We start from the raw sequence: 14,707 nt of genomic DNA, 5'->3' as shown, positions 1-14,707 counted from the left end.
TATAGCATGTTAGGCACCATGCTAGGCAATGGGAAAACACAAATGAGTTATAAAGAAATAAATAAATAATTATGAAACAATGATAGATTCTACCATGAATTACTTGAGACCAAATTCCTGGATAAAATTTCAGTTTCTTTATATGATTACCATATGACTCTGGGAAAATTCATTTAACAACTCTGAATCTCAACCTGTTCACCAATAAAATAATAGTGGTGAGAAAATGCTGCCTCATACTGTCATTGTGTGTGTGTGTGTGTGTGTGTGTGTGTGTGTATTAAACGTGAATGGGTTTAAATGGCAGTGCACAAGGTTATCATTGGGAACAAACCTGGTTTCAGTGATAGGAGTGGGCAGGACACATGAAGTGAATAGAGCAGTAGAACATATGATGAACTTACTGGAGAATATGCAAAAAGAACCAAAAACAAAGTTATTTTCCTCCTTTGGTCATCAGGTGGTCACCTTTAGTAGCTTATTTATAGCTCAATTTTTCAGACTCTGGAGAAGTTTATACTACATAGAGCAAGTGCTTAGCACAGGTATTTCCTGGCTCATGACCCAGATATGATCCATGCTTTTAGGGAGAGTACTCTAGAAAAGGGGTAAAATGGGAAAAGCCATCTAAAAATGGGCAGAGGAATATTGAGGAGACTTTCTGTGGAAATCTGGCAAAACCAGTGAGTCTTAAAGCTTAAGTACATTTTAACCAGGCAGAAAAGGAGGGTGAGGGGGAAGGGATGCTGATCTTTTTTCAGGCAGAGGGAAGAGCTTATATAAACACACAGAGAATCAAAAGAAATATCACTGGGGTTCCTGCAAATAATTCAAAATGGTAGAAGCAGAGAGTTCTAGAAATAGAGAATGAAAGACCAGGTACTCTCTCAGGAAGATCCTTGCAATCACTTATAAGGAGTTCAGAATGTATCCCTCAGGCTCCGAGAACCCATTAAACTGTTTTGATTCACTTCTATCATTGTACAGTTCCAAAAGATTTTGTTTTATTTTCTTTTGACTTTGCTTTTGAACATTTTTTCTTCGGGAAAATTCCCTCTGGCTGTAATTAGGAAAAACAATTGTGATAAAACACAAGTCTGGTTACAGGATTATCTAAGTGAAGAAATACGCTGTGATGAGCAACCAAAGTAATGCAGTGGCACTAGGGAAAGGGGAGAGACAAAGAGGGCCCAATAAAATCTGAAATTTAAGAAAGCGAATCTTTGTTGGCTCAGGGAATGAACCACAGGAAATCTTGAGTTACTCACTTGGGTAAACAAGTAGATAGTGTTATACTGACTTGGAAAGGAAATGAGAGAGAAATAGATTTGGGAAAAGTCATTAGTGAATAATTCACTTCTTCATGGATTCTGTGGGTCACTTTGAACAAATCACTCAGTGGACTGGCTTTCAAATTCTTTACCTGTAAATGAGCATCTGTAAAACCTTTTGGTGTTCAAAGTTGGCTAGGAGATGACCTTCTAAACTAAGTGGGTACATATTTTCTCAAAGTAGACAAAATGTCAATCTTGTTCATTCAAAATATACATTGCTTTGTAAAAATATTGTAAGGGTGCAGTTGAATTATATTTATCTACATATAGTGATGGAAACAAAACTACTTATGATTGCTCAATAAAGATGATACTTTATTAATTAGTACACATATTTGAACATTAAAGAAAAGCACTATGCTTAATATGCTTGAAAAATCACTTTCTCTTAAGTAACCAATTTTTCTTTGAAATCTTACTTACATTATTTGTTGTGGAAATTTCCCTCTTTTTATGAACAATGGGTACTCTAGTCCAGCAACACTGATAGAGAGTGCACACATTGTGTCAGGCACTGTTCTGAGCAATTTCCCTCTGTGATCTCATTTAAACCTCACAACAATTCTGGCAAAAATTTAAAAATCTTTAACCGTGATTATTGTACAGATGAGGATACTGAGGTAAAAACAGTGCCAAAGTCAAGAGTTAATATGGAACAGAGCCACCATTCACATCCAAGTTCTGCTTCCCAAGTCCTTACTCTGCAGTTTTCTGATTTTCCTTTGGGAATTATGAAAATATTTATGTTAGTGAGGATGGCTCTATAGAAAGCAAATTTAATCTATCAATCATGTACTATATGCTCTGTAACTATGCTTACCTCTGACATCAGAAAAGGTCATTTTGTAAACTCCATTTTTTGTTAAGCTGAAGAATTTCAGATGAAATTTGAGATGACCCTCTTCACTGGAATGTTTCCCGACTATTGGAATAAGCAATTTCCACTGGATCAATAAAAGTAGTTCACTAAAATACCAAAAGGATGGTTGTTTCTTAGTGCACATCTTTTATATGCTTACTGAATATTTATTAAGGCAGAAAATTAGTTCTAGTTAATTTCCTCCTTCATATTTGGTTCCCTCTGTTTATCAAATTCCACTTTCATTTATTTGTTCCAAAAATAAATTCTTCATGTTTAATGTTATTAAAGTTTAACAACATAAGGATTGAGTTCCAAGGAGAACCCAGGAAAATGGAAAAGTTAAGCCCCCTTTAATAGGTTAGAAAAATTATGATTTCAAGTAAGTGGCTTAAAAAGATTTATTTTTAAGTTCCACATGGAAATATAGCCAGCAAAATACTTGTAATGCAGTAAAAATTAGGAGCTTCCTGAACCAAAGGCGCAACAAATCCCCAGAAGAGAGGGGCCCAACAAGGTAGTTGTCTTGAGGTGGTCTCTGGGTGATGAGCATCTCATAGACCAAGTGTCTGTACTATTGTTTTAGCCACTCTTAGTCATGCTGCCCTTTGCTGATGTTTCTTGTGCATTTTCCCCATTAAGTCTAGTGGGTTTTTAAACAGGGGAAGCTGGGCAAATAGTTGATGTAGTTGGTGAAACATGGGCTGTGGGCTGCCTTAGGAACCATACAGTAGCCTGGAAGTCATTCCAGACGTCTCTCCTCTCCATTATCTTTGGCTCTTTTAATGACATCTCTTCTTGGTCTGAGTCATCCAGCTTCAAACTTAGTTCTTTGTCTTTCTGTAGCCCCATATGGACAGGTACGCCAGGTTTACATGGTTTATCTTAACTCTGATGTGACGCTCTTTCAGCCACGTAAGTTTTTCTTATGACAGTTACTTCACTCCATGAATTATACCCAAGGGAAAGGAATGACTTATCCTGGGACAGGGCCCTGCTAGAATCTGTTTCATATTGATGTCCCTGCTTGCCAGAAGATGGTATTGAACAAGAGGGCTCACAATCAGGAGTAAAAATAGGTAAGTATTACACTGCATATACTATGTTTTCTATTGCTATAATAGGCTATGCACTTTAAAGAAAAGAGGTTTATTTATCTCAATTTTGAAGAGTGAAAATCCACACAGAATTTTACCTGCTCAGGTGAAGATCTCCCTGGCTATGTCATTGACTATCTCCCGGTCAGACAGCATAACGATGGGAATGAGAAAGAGAGAAAACGATATCATGTGGCCAAAAAAGAAGACAGAGAGAGAAGAGGGACTAGTGTTGCTCTTTTACAACATCTCTCATAGAAATTAACTGGAGTCTCAAGAGTACGGTTACTTCCTTCGGAGGGCAACATCCCCACTAACATAAATATCTTGCACTAGTCTCCCCCTTTTGAAGGTTCCAATGCCTCCCAGTATTGCCACACTGAGGACCAAGCTTCCCACATGTGGACCACTGGAAACAAACCACATCCAAACCATGGCAACCCAAGAAATATCCACTGCTACAGCTCCATGGGAAACCATAGTTTGAATGCAGAACTTCTCTGTGGCATCCCTCAGGTTTTAGAAGAATGGAACACAAGCACAAGGAAACAGTCTCAAAAAGAATGGGATGGAAGGATTCGCGATAGTCTAAATTCTACTGCTAATTCAACTGCACCCATAGAATGAGGGGAGTAATGCATGGAAAAATGGGAGGTGTACACTTTCTTCTCACCAGGCAATCAAATCTTTTTCTAAAACATGCCAGTCTATATCTGACAATAATCTATCACAGTACACCCAAGCAAACTGCATCAGAGAATAGTTTTCTAGTGGGGCCTGAGCTCTAATCCACTTTAGGAGCACATTTGTTTGGTTAATTTCCCTTTCCTTTTTCTTCTTATATTTTCACTGAAAATCAACAGGTTTTCTGTTGAAAAATTTTTAAATTCCTTTCTGTGCCTCAGACCATCCCTGTTATTCTAGTACAGGTTCAAATTCCATGAATGATTGCTGTCATCTACCCCTATTCTATCATTCTTTTATGTACCAAAAAAAAAAAGATTAATAATAGACTCAATTCATGTGTCCTAGACCTTGACACAGCCCATAAACCACCTACCCAACTGGGGGCCATGGTTTTTTGTCTTGCCTCCCAGCAATGCTGTTCTATGACTACAGTCACTACCGCAAATGCTGATCCCATGATGCATATTGAGGTCATACTCTTAAGTGAAATAAATAAGACACACATGTGTAAATACCGAATAGTTTCTCTGCTATGAAAAACTAAAAATGTGCATTGTATAACTATATACAAATTGTATAACTGACAATGTGAAACAGGAAGTAAAGGGCTAAAGGTGTAGGGAAAGTGGGAAGGGTAGGGGAAAGGAAATAAGGGACAAGAAAAAATATGAGAAAAGGAAAAAATAGAAACAAAGTGTTTGTAAATAGGGGAGGGTGGAGGGGGTGAAGGGAGGTCAGGCATATGGGGGAAAAATGAGAACCAAGACCTGTCATGTAAGGGTACAAGATCCCAATGCTGAATGTAACTGTACTGTATACCTAAAATGTACCAATAAACTCAATAAGATTTAAAAATAATAATAAAAAAAATTTTAAATGCTGATCCTATAAACCATCACCATACACCCACACACAGTACCTCCCTGTGTGTGCACCCTCACTGGAACAGAACAATGAAGGCTCAGGCCTCTCCAGTCTCTGCCTGGACCCATCTGACCCAACTCAGAACTAAAGGGACTTTACCCTCACTGAGCAGATAGGGACCAGTGTAAGTCAGGACACAGGAAGAAGCCAGAGATGAAATTACCTGCACACCCTCCCACGCTACAGGCTGGTTTAAGCTGCACTAGTCACACAAAGCCTTTCTGAAGATGTGCTGCCAGCCCAAACATTTCTGCTGTGGTTTTAAAAAGTTATAGCCAGCTCAGAGAGGTGCAATTTCTCATATAGGCCTCATCTCTTCCTGCCTCTTCCTCTATTCCTTTATTCTTAATTCCTTAGAATTACACTCTCTAATAAGTCATTAGTGCATATATTTTGCCTTAGACTCTGTTCTGAGGAAATTTATACCTTCCTCATCTAATTTCTCACAAGGTTTGGTTTTTTATGCAAAACTCCCTTTGCTTAACATGCCAGCTTCAAGGAACGCTGCATAATTCTTCAACTACCTACACAACATCCTCTTTTACTTTTTTTTTTTTTTTAGTATCAGGGATCAAACTCAAGACCTCAGGACCTCATACTTGGGAAGCAGGTGCAGAGCCACTGAGCTAAATCCCCAGCCCCTCTTTCTATCTTTAACGGCCTTAGTGCGCACTACACTCTGCTCATACATAACTCAGACTATATCTTCATAGCTGCTGTTTCCTAGTTACTATATTTTGTTACAGTTCTATGTACTTATATCTTATCTCCCCAACTGAATTGCAAAATAAGAGAGAGGAACCACGTCTTTTTGTATTTTGATATCCTCCTTAGCACTTGGAATAGTTGATGAGGGGTTAGTATACATTGAAAAAAAAATCAACATATGAATAAATTTTAGAACAGTATATTTTAGTTGATAATAAAAGTTATGTACAAGTGACTGTATACCTGTCTTGGATTAAACATAGTTATTTTTGTAATTAATCAGTGAAGTACTGCTGAAAAATAGCCATGATCAACAAAAAGGGAAAATGGCCTTTTTAATGGAAAGGAAAAATGTTCCCATACTAAAGCAGCAATATATAGACCTAAAAACAATCTCCTATAGCTTTCTCCAAAGGGAGCAATAAGCTATTTGACAGTCATTACATAAGAAATTTGATTATTAAAAATCTCTATAAAAGATTCATTTTTATTCATGATGTAGTTAAATGGATTCCTACTAGCTTTATCATCTGTTCTCCTACTCTACTAATACATTATAACATTATAATTTAGAAGTATCATGCTTTAAGCTTTTTTGATAAAACCAGGATGGTTAGCAGGACAGCATACGTGTATGTATGTGGTCATTCTTCATTACTCATGGGCGACTGGTTGCAGGAATTGGCAGATACTTGAGTCCCTACTGTAAAATGTACTATCTATGTGTCACCTGTATATATTATCCTGCATAATTTAATCTGTACATTTTTTTATTTTGGTACCGGGGATCGAACTCAGGTCTTTGTGCTTGTGAGGCAGGCAGCAGAACCACTGAGCTAAATTCCCGGCTGCAGATTTTTCATGTCTAAATGCTGTGTAAATATTTAGTATACTATATTATCTAGGGAATAATAACACGAAAACATCCGTACAGTTTCAGTAGAGATGAATTTTTTTTGAATTGTGATCGGTCTAATCCTTGGATGTGGAATCCATGAAGCTGCAGGTCTGACTACCTAAGTATCTGGGAAAGTAGAAAAATAGCACTGTTTTGGAATTCCAAAGTCTTACAGCTTCACAGGGAAAGTATGGAAAATTAACTCCAGTTAGTTTTAGAGAATTTGCCAACAACCATTCCCCTACCTTTCATCCCTGGGGCAAGCAGCTGTGCATGTTTGCCTGGAATAGCTTGCACCCTGTTTGCAGTAGCCTGGGTGGCCTAACAAGCCATGCCCTGAAAATAAATTTTAAGATGTGTTGTGGTCACTGATGCCGCCTCTGGCTACAAAAGTGCAGAAAAAGGTCAGCAGCCACTAATATTACATCAGCAGCACACACCCCCATTATTGTAAGCCCACCCTTCTTTGCCTGAATTATTCTCTGGAGATGAACATGGGTTGGTATTGTATACTCCATATTCATGTCACATTATTTATATTCTACCAGTTGCCACACTTAAAAAGTTAAAAAAGAAATAGACTAAATTAATTTTAGTAACATTTTACTTAATCCAACTCTTATAGACTAAACTGCTCATGTCTCCCCCAGTACATATGTTGAAATCAGTTGTAAGTGTAGATAAACTATATTTCATGTGCTCCAGAGACACACGTGATGTGTAGTTATCATATTGGACAGTATAATCCCAGAGAAACTCTGTACAATGGGTAGGAAGAGATTTTACAAGGATATGTTGTGAGGCATTGGTTATCACAATGAACAACAAATAAGCAAAAAAAACAGGAAACAACACAGTATCCCTTAAAAGGAGAAAATTGGTAAATAAATTTTAAGAAGAGAAGATTGAAGCATTGATTGTATTCACATTAAATTTATGTCTGCAGTGACCTATGGAAAGGAGGAAGCAGAATACACAGAAGAAAGGACATACATAGGTATGAAATTTACCTGCAATATTTTAATTCACTAAAGATAATATATGCTCACCTTGGATGTTAGATACATGGGCCCAAATTATTCTTTGCATTTTGCTGAATTTAAAAACTTAATTTATAAAATAAGAATCTTTGAGGATAGTATATAGAATACTGGCTTTTTAAAGAAAGATAACAAGATGTATTCATAAGTCAATGGACAGCTGGGATGCCGGCTGGATGTCCAACTGATAAAAGTGATCTCAGAGGAGGTAAAACTGAGGAGAGGGGGATAGTCAAAGAGGTGTTATATTCCTTGCACACCAGTGTGATAGTGAGTTCGATTTTTTAGGTACTATGAGGATATATTGGAGCAAAAGGCTTTACAGAATGAAGGAGTCCTCTTTTAGAAGCAACAGTGATACTCAAGGAGTCACCTACTCTAGAACTTAATCCTAGGACATATGGAGTATTAGGGAGAGATGGGAAGTCAGGGTGCTTAGGGGTTGTGAGAGTTAAGTTTAAAAGGTAGTGAAAATGTCCAGAAAATAAGTTGATGATATAGTAGGGTTTACTATTCGTGATGGATGACTTCAGACCCAGAGGGAAATCATAATTAGACCAGATCAGAAAGTATTGACCCATAAAGAAATGTAAGGTGATTTATGGCCAACTGGAAAGTCTTTCTCCTCTGGCAAGAACTGACCTCCACAGAGATGTGAGATGGGACTAGTAAATTTTGGACAGTAAAGAGTGCTTCCAGGGCCTGGGTCCTAAGTGATTTTCACAGCAGTATATTGATTTCTAGAACACATGCACTTTTTGATTTCTCATAATGGACTTTTGGATTTCATTCCCACTCTTCTAATAGTACTGTTAAGAGAGACAATATAACACAGTGATCAAAGAAACTAGGTTCATTTTCCAAATCTTCCATTTTTTGTATGACCTTGAACAAGCTAAATTAAAGTACCAGTTAATTTTCTTAACTGTAAAATAGGGATTGTGCTACTACTCAAGTATTCTGTAGAGTTAGATAAAGATTAAGAGTTAATATGCACAATGTGCTCACTTCAGCAGCACATATACTAAAATTGGAACGATACAAAGATTAGCATGGTCCCAGAGCAAGGATGACACACAAATTCATGAAGTGTTGCATATTTTTATGCAACTTTCTTCTCATAAAGTGTTAAAAAAGAAATATTACACTTTTCTCTGAATGAGAATAAAATCTCATAGTGATTAAATGTAAAAAAAAGTTAATATGCACAAAAACACTTATACCAGTACTTGACCCATAACACACAGAAAATGTTGATGATGGACATTATAACTCATATAACTATGTTCTTATACACATTCATGATTATCTCCTTTAGCTAAATTCTCAGTGATATGTTAGGATGAGGTATAAAGAATGTTAATGCTTTCAGTACAGCTTGCCAAAATACCATCCAGAAGATAAAGTAAATCTCCAATACCATATCAGATGTTTTATTCCCTTGTGTACATCACACTACACAAAAACTTATTTACCCTCTGTACCCCTACTGTTGTAAATGCCCTTTGTACACCTGACCTGAATGAAGGACAGGCATTTATTGATCTATAAAGAATTTCCAATAAACTCAATAAAAAGAAAAAAACTTTTTTAAAAAAAAAGAAAAGAAAAATGCAGAGAAACTGTTATCAGTATATCTATAGTGTAAGTAACTTAAATGAAGTTTTTCAAGAAAAAAACATATGGAAGCTTGTATTTTTTTCAGAAGAAATGAGGAATAACAGAAGTGATAAGTATCTGAGTAAATATTATAGTCTTTCATGTCTTCTAATATTTTGAAAGAAAAGTGAATATTTAAGGCAAAAATAACTACATTTTATCATGTGGATACATACATACAAGCACACGATGTACATCAGGAAATAATGTAATTTTCTCTATGTTAAATATGCTATGTAAACAATATTCAATATACAATCATAATATTGAAATAAAATGAATTTACTGGCATAATATCCTTATATTAGTATATACCTTATTATATATTAATATATTGATATAATAAAATACATTAAAAGATTGAAAAAAATAAATAATTTCCCATTTGATACATACCACTTTTCAGTTTAAAACCATTACTACCGAGTATCAATTGACAAACTGATTGCTAAAACATTAGTTTACACAATCACTTTGTAATAGCTCTGGACCAGGCTTGTATTGAAATTCCTCTCAGCTTTCATGACATTTCCTTCCTGTTTTGTTTCTGTCGTATGATTTTGACGACATATGATCTCTGTCTCTGTCTCTCTGATAAACACAACTGGTTCATCTAGGACCGATTAGCATGGCATACCAAGCACTTGACCACTTTCCAGAACCTGTAATCTCCTGATTACTTTATTTTAAATCTATCAATTTACTTTCCCTTAAAACTTGTTACTGGTGTGAGTCCCATATGTTATTTAATCAAGGACCAGATGAAATTCTAGTCATTTCAATTATTTTATTTTTTACCTTGAGATATACAGTAATTTCTACTTCCAAATTGTAAGCCTACCTCCAAATGTGTCTCTTTCACTTCCAATTGCCCTGTCCTGCTCAGGCCATGTCACATTAATTTGTCGTCCTTACCAGTCCACCTACATCCAGTCTTGTCATTCCAGCCTCCTTCACGCTACCCTACGCTCACCTCTGAAACATGCCTTATATAGAAAACCTTACTCAGTGCCTCCTATCCACTGAAAGCCCCGACCTTGGCATGCTGTCCCAAACTCTCCATGCTTTGTTCCTGTCTCGTATGTCCTGCCTTCCCACACGGGTCCAGGCACCGCATGCCTAAGCATGCAAGCTCAGAACTGGCAAGCCACACCTTCAGTGCTGCATGCCTCCTTTTCTATTTATCCTGTATGGAATGCTCTCCCTCATCTCAGCCCATAGGAATCCTTTTCAACCTTTAGGGGTCAGGCTAAATAAATTTTCTTTCATGAAGTATTCCCAGATTTCCCTAATTAAGACTAAAAAGAACTTTCTTGTGCACTCATTACAGTTTATGCCTTTGCTATAGTCATTATTACAGTCCAATTAATATAATGGCTAATTGTGCAACAATGTCAGCCACAATAGATTAAAAGTTGTACTACTCACTAATTCCATAATTTTGGGAAACTATTGAGCCTTCTTTCTCATCTACACATAGAAACATAGAAACATTTATACTTACCTGTACAGGGCTTTTAAAAATGAGAAAATGGTTGGGGTTTTTTGTGTTTTTTGTTTGTTTGTTTTTTTAGGAAAAAGTGTAGTTAGTTGGGTTCCTGGCCCTAATATGACACCTTCCTGAAGACAGCACGTTACATCTCAGTCATAGCATGTGGGTGATGGTGACACTGCCTGGGCTTCAAACCCACTTCTACTACTTACCTACCAGCTCTGTGATCTGAGTCAAGCTCTTATGGGGACAATAATACCTATCCAATTTAGTTATGAGGATTAAATAGACATAACAAGGGCTTCTAGAAGTATTTTGCATATAGGATGTGCTCAGTAAATGTCAGTTACAACTATCATCTTTGTATTCCAAAAGTTTAGCACAGAAATTAGGACACAGCCTGTACTTAACAAATGTTGTATTGCATTGAACCCTCTGCTTCACGGTAGAGTATAATCTACTAAGGCTATTACCTGCATTCAGCATACTACTCACTCCATTACAATTAGGTATTTTCTATAATTAACATTCAACTATAAAACGCGGGCTGTTGCCCTATCTCATTACTTGGTGAACCACCAGGGGGTGCAGTTCAACTGTAGATGGTTTAGTCTTGCATGAGCTCCTTTGAAATTCATAGGATATACATGCAATTTTATTAACTTGCTGATAATCTCAAGTGAATAACATTCCTTCAAAAAAGTATGCTAAATTTTTTTTAAATTCTTGGTTTTGAGGTACTTGCCGTGTATAGAAGGATAATATAATTTCTAATTGCTTTGCAGTTAATTCTAGTCTACATCTGACAACTGCAGGAAGAGATACATTGTGAATTCTGCTTTAGGGTTATCATAAACCTCCAGAAAGATGCCCCAGTTAGTTGGTAACGAAAGGGAGATGGGGGGACACAAAGGCGTTCCTATCAAGTGATGCTGTTGAACAAAAGTCAGAAAACTTAAGAGGCATAAGTGGGGAGCACAAAAGAAAGTATATCCCTTAAGAATATTCAAAATGTTTATTTACTCTTAACAGATTTTTTTTTTATATATTTGGAGCTAGATAAATGTGAGGGGATGCCTTGTGCATTGCACGACATTGACCATCAACTCCACTACTCACTAGGTGCTATTAATGCTCCCCTCTGAGTTTTGACAAAAATGTCTCAAGATTGTCTCCTAAAGGGTTTACAGCCTGGTTTGAGAACCACTGCCCAAATGAAAGAAAAGAAGTAAAATTATTAGATGGAATAGCCTATTGATTCTATACACTATTTTCAAATAGTCTTACTGATTCATGTAGGCTTACCCTAAAACTAGTAATGTACAAAACTAGTAATCTTAATTGCCTAAAAACAAAATCCCTGGCTTTTTTAGCTGGACATTTTGTAAAACGCCTTTATAAGAGTAATTGCTAAAAAATTTTTTTTGACTTACTTACAAATATAAGGTGATTCACTAATAACAAAATACTTTCTCCTAGGTTAGTATATTTATTTTTAGAAAAGGGATGGATAAAGGAACAAATAAGTCTCAAACAGAAATGAAGTTACCTGATGTGTAATAAAATGAATGGCTTAAAACCTACTGTACACATTAATGTCCCCAGGATTATTTTCTTAAAACCAGAAAATTACATTCATCTCCCTCTGATCTACAAACATATACTCATTTTTCCTGCTGTCAATTCTGCACTAAATCTAGTCATTCCTTTTTCCTTATACATATATTAAGTAGCTGTTCAGAGTATATTAAGGATTAAAGATATATTTAGCAACAAGAAATGCCAAAATCATAAAAGAGCAGGAAGTAATCTGCATAAAGCTCTTGACAATAACAAGTAACTTGTTTGAACTTAATTCCCATTTCCTTTCAACTCGTCAGTCCACTTAAATTACACAAATTTTAATAGGAATTTGTTTGTTGGAAAGATTAAGTTCATTAAGGTACACTCATTAAGGGAAAAGCTATCTCTAAAATTCTAAAGTCATCACTTTTGAAAGTAATGTATTCTGTACCATTATATACAATAATTTACCCACGGGATGGAGGTGAAGGAAAATAGTATCATTTCAAGTCTTTCTAATGGATCTAAATAATAACTAGAAGTGAGTCCAGGTCAAGTTACTTTAATTCTTCCAGGTCTCATCTATAAAATGGGTGTAAATACTTGCACTTTCTTACCTTATGTAGTTATCCTGAGAGCCACGTAACATAGTTGTCAGAAGGAAAGCATTCTTACACATGCTGTAGCCAAGTACATCACAATATTCACGTTATAGTCCCTTTTTTTTTTTTTTTTGTACCTGGGATCGAACTCAGGTCCTTGCGTTTTCGAGGCAGGAGGCAGAACCACGAATCACTCATGTTCTGTACTGTTCATGTCTTACAAAAACTAGAAGGGCTGGGGATTTAGCTCAGTGGTTCTGCTACCTGTAAAACTTGTAAAACTGTCACATTTTTAAATTATCTTTTTGCCTTTAGCATTTAGAAATGTATTTCTTAAAGGGGGAAATTCTAGATGTTTCCAAGAAATCAGTAATTCTCTCACCAATTCAGTAAACCACTTTGCCAATTAATTTTATTTTATTACATACATCAATTATTTTACAGAAAAAAATAACCTTTAAATAAACTGTAATTTTTTCATGCTGAAATCTAAATTTTTACAATTATAACCAGTAAACATAATTTATATTCTAATTAACATTTTCTTAAATATGTCTGCATACAATTTTACATATATCAATAAAGGCTATATGACAGTTTACCATAGCAATAGCAACACACTAAGATTTATCCTTTTCAACTGATGGGCTTTAAAAAAAAACTTGTACAAGTAGCTTTTAAGTATTCTCCTGGGTTTATGCTACTCAAAGTGACTTAGTATGTCAACAGATGAGGCATAGAACTTTTTGTCCCCTAGCTTTTTTTAAAAAATGACTAATATACAATGCTTCTGGCATGAAGACACACACACTTAAAATTTTTTGCTCAATATAACGTCAAGAACTAGGTCAAAGTTGTTTTGATTTTCACTTTGAGTATTAGTTCATTTGACTATCATTCTAAGAGCTGAGTTTTATTTGTATCATCTCATTTGTATTCTCTTTATAAATCTACCCACTAAGTAGTACAAAGCCTTAAAGGCTTCCATCAACTTTTAAAAAATATTCAACACTTGTGAATCCAAAAAGGTTTTTTGTTCCACCTTTCCTTCTCAATTTTTCATTCTTTTAAACAATCTACCTTGTCAGTTTTTCATTTTCTTTGCACTATTATGAAGAAAATATTCTTTTACATCTAAAATGTTCATTGATTTGGAATAAGATACATTATCATATGAAAAGTGGACCTAAAATCTCCACATTGATCCAGCTAGTCCTTCTATTAACTTGTATTAAAAACTTTTTTCCAAATGCTTGTTTTCTTGCTTTCTTCCTTTCCTTTCTTTATTTCTATACCAGGGATCAAACTCAGAACCTTGTGCTTTCAAGGCAGGCACAGTGCCACTGAGCTAAATCCCCAGCCCCCAAATGCTTCATTAATCTTTAACATTCTATTCAGCACCACAAAATAAGCATTGCTTAACAGAATGCTTTCAAGATTCAAAAGGTAAAGCTCCCATTTTTTTAAACCTAAATTTAAAAAAACATAACTATGCCGTAATTTTCTAGATAAATTATCAACATTGTCAAATTGTATAAAGCACTCATTTGGAATATTAAGTAGCATTATAATAAATCTATGTCACACATTAGCACTCATCTGGATGTGGTTTTTATACAATTATCTAATCCTCACAGTAATTCTGTTAAATATTTCTATTTTATAGATGGAGAAATGGAAACTAAGGAGATCTTCCCAAGATTAGATGTTAAGTGAGGGAAGGACTCTCCATTTACTATTTTTTTCATTCTACGAGGATGTCGTCATGGGAGTATTCTCATATTTCAAGTTTTAACTCTTTCAACCTTCTATATAAGCATCTTTCTTAAATTATCTTAATATAG

General features: G+C 35.5%; 1 protein-coding gene and 1 non-coding gene across 2 annotated transcripts in view; one reads left to right on the top strand and one right to left on the bottom strand.

The window, feature by feature from the left end:
* Positions 1 to 14,707, bottom strand: part of Opn3 (opsin 3) — a 43,537-nt gene that overhangs the window by 18,438 nt on the left and 10,392 nt on the right. The window lies entirely within an intron of this gene.
* On the top strand, positions 8,548 to 8,651 carry LOC117285653. Its single transcript, XR_004516722.1, has one exon. It is a non-coding gene; the product is annotated as a U6 spliceosomal RNA (small nuclear RNA).

Source organism: Fukomys damarensis, unplaced genomic scaffold (genome assembly GCF_012274545.1).
Source record: "Fukomys damarensis isolate Sample0158 unplaced genomic scaffold, DMR_v1.0_HiC HiC_scaffold_11, whole genome shotgun sequence".
Lineage (NCBI taxonomy): Eukaryota > Metazoa > Chordata > Mammalia > Rodentia > Bathyergidae > Fukomys > Fukomys damarensis.
The sequence above is the reverse complement of the archived record's forward strand: the minus strand, read 5'-3'. Positions and strand labels throughout refer to the sequence as shown.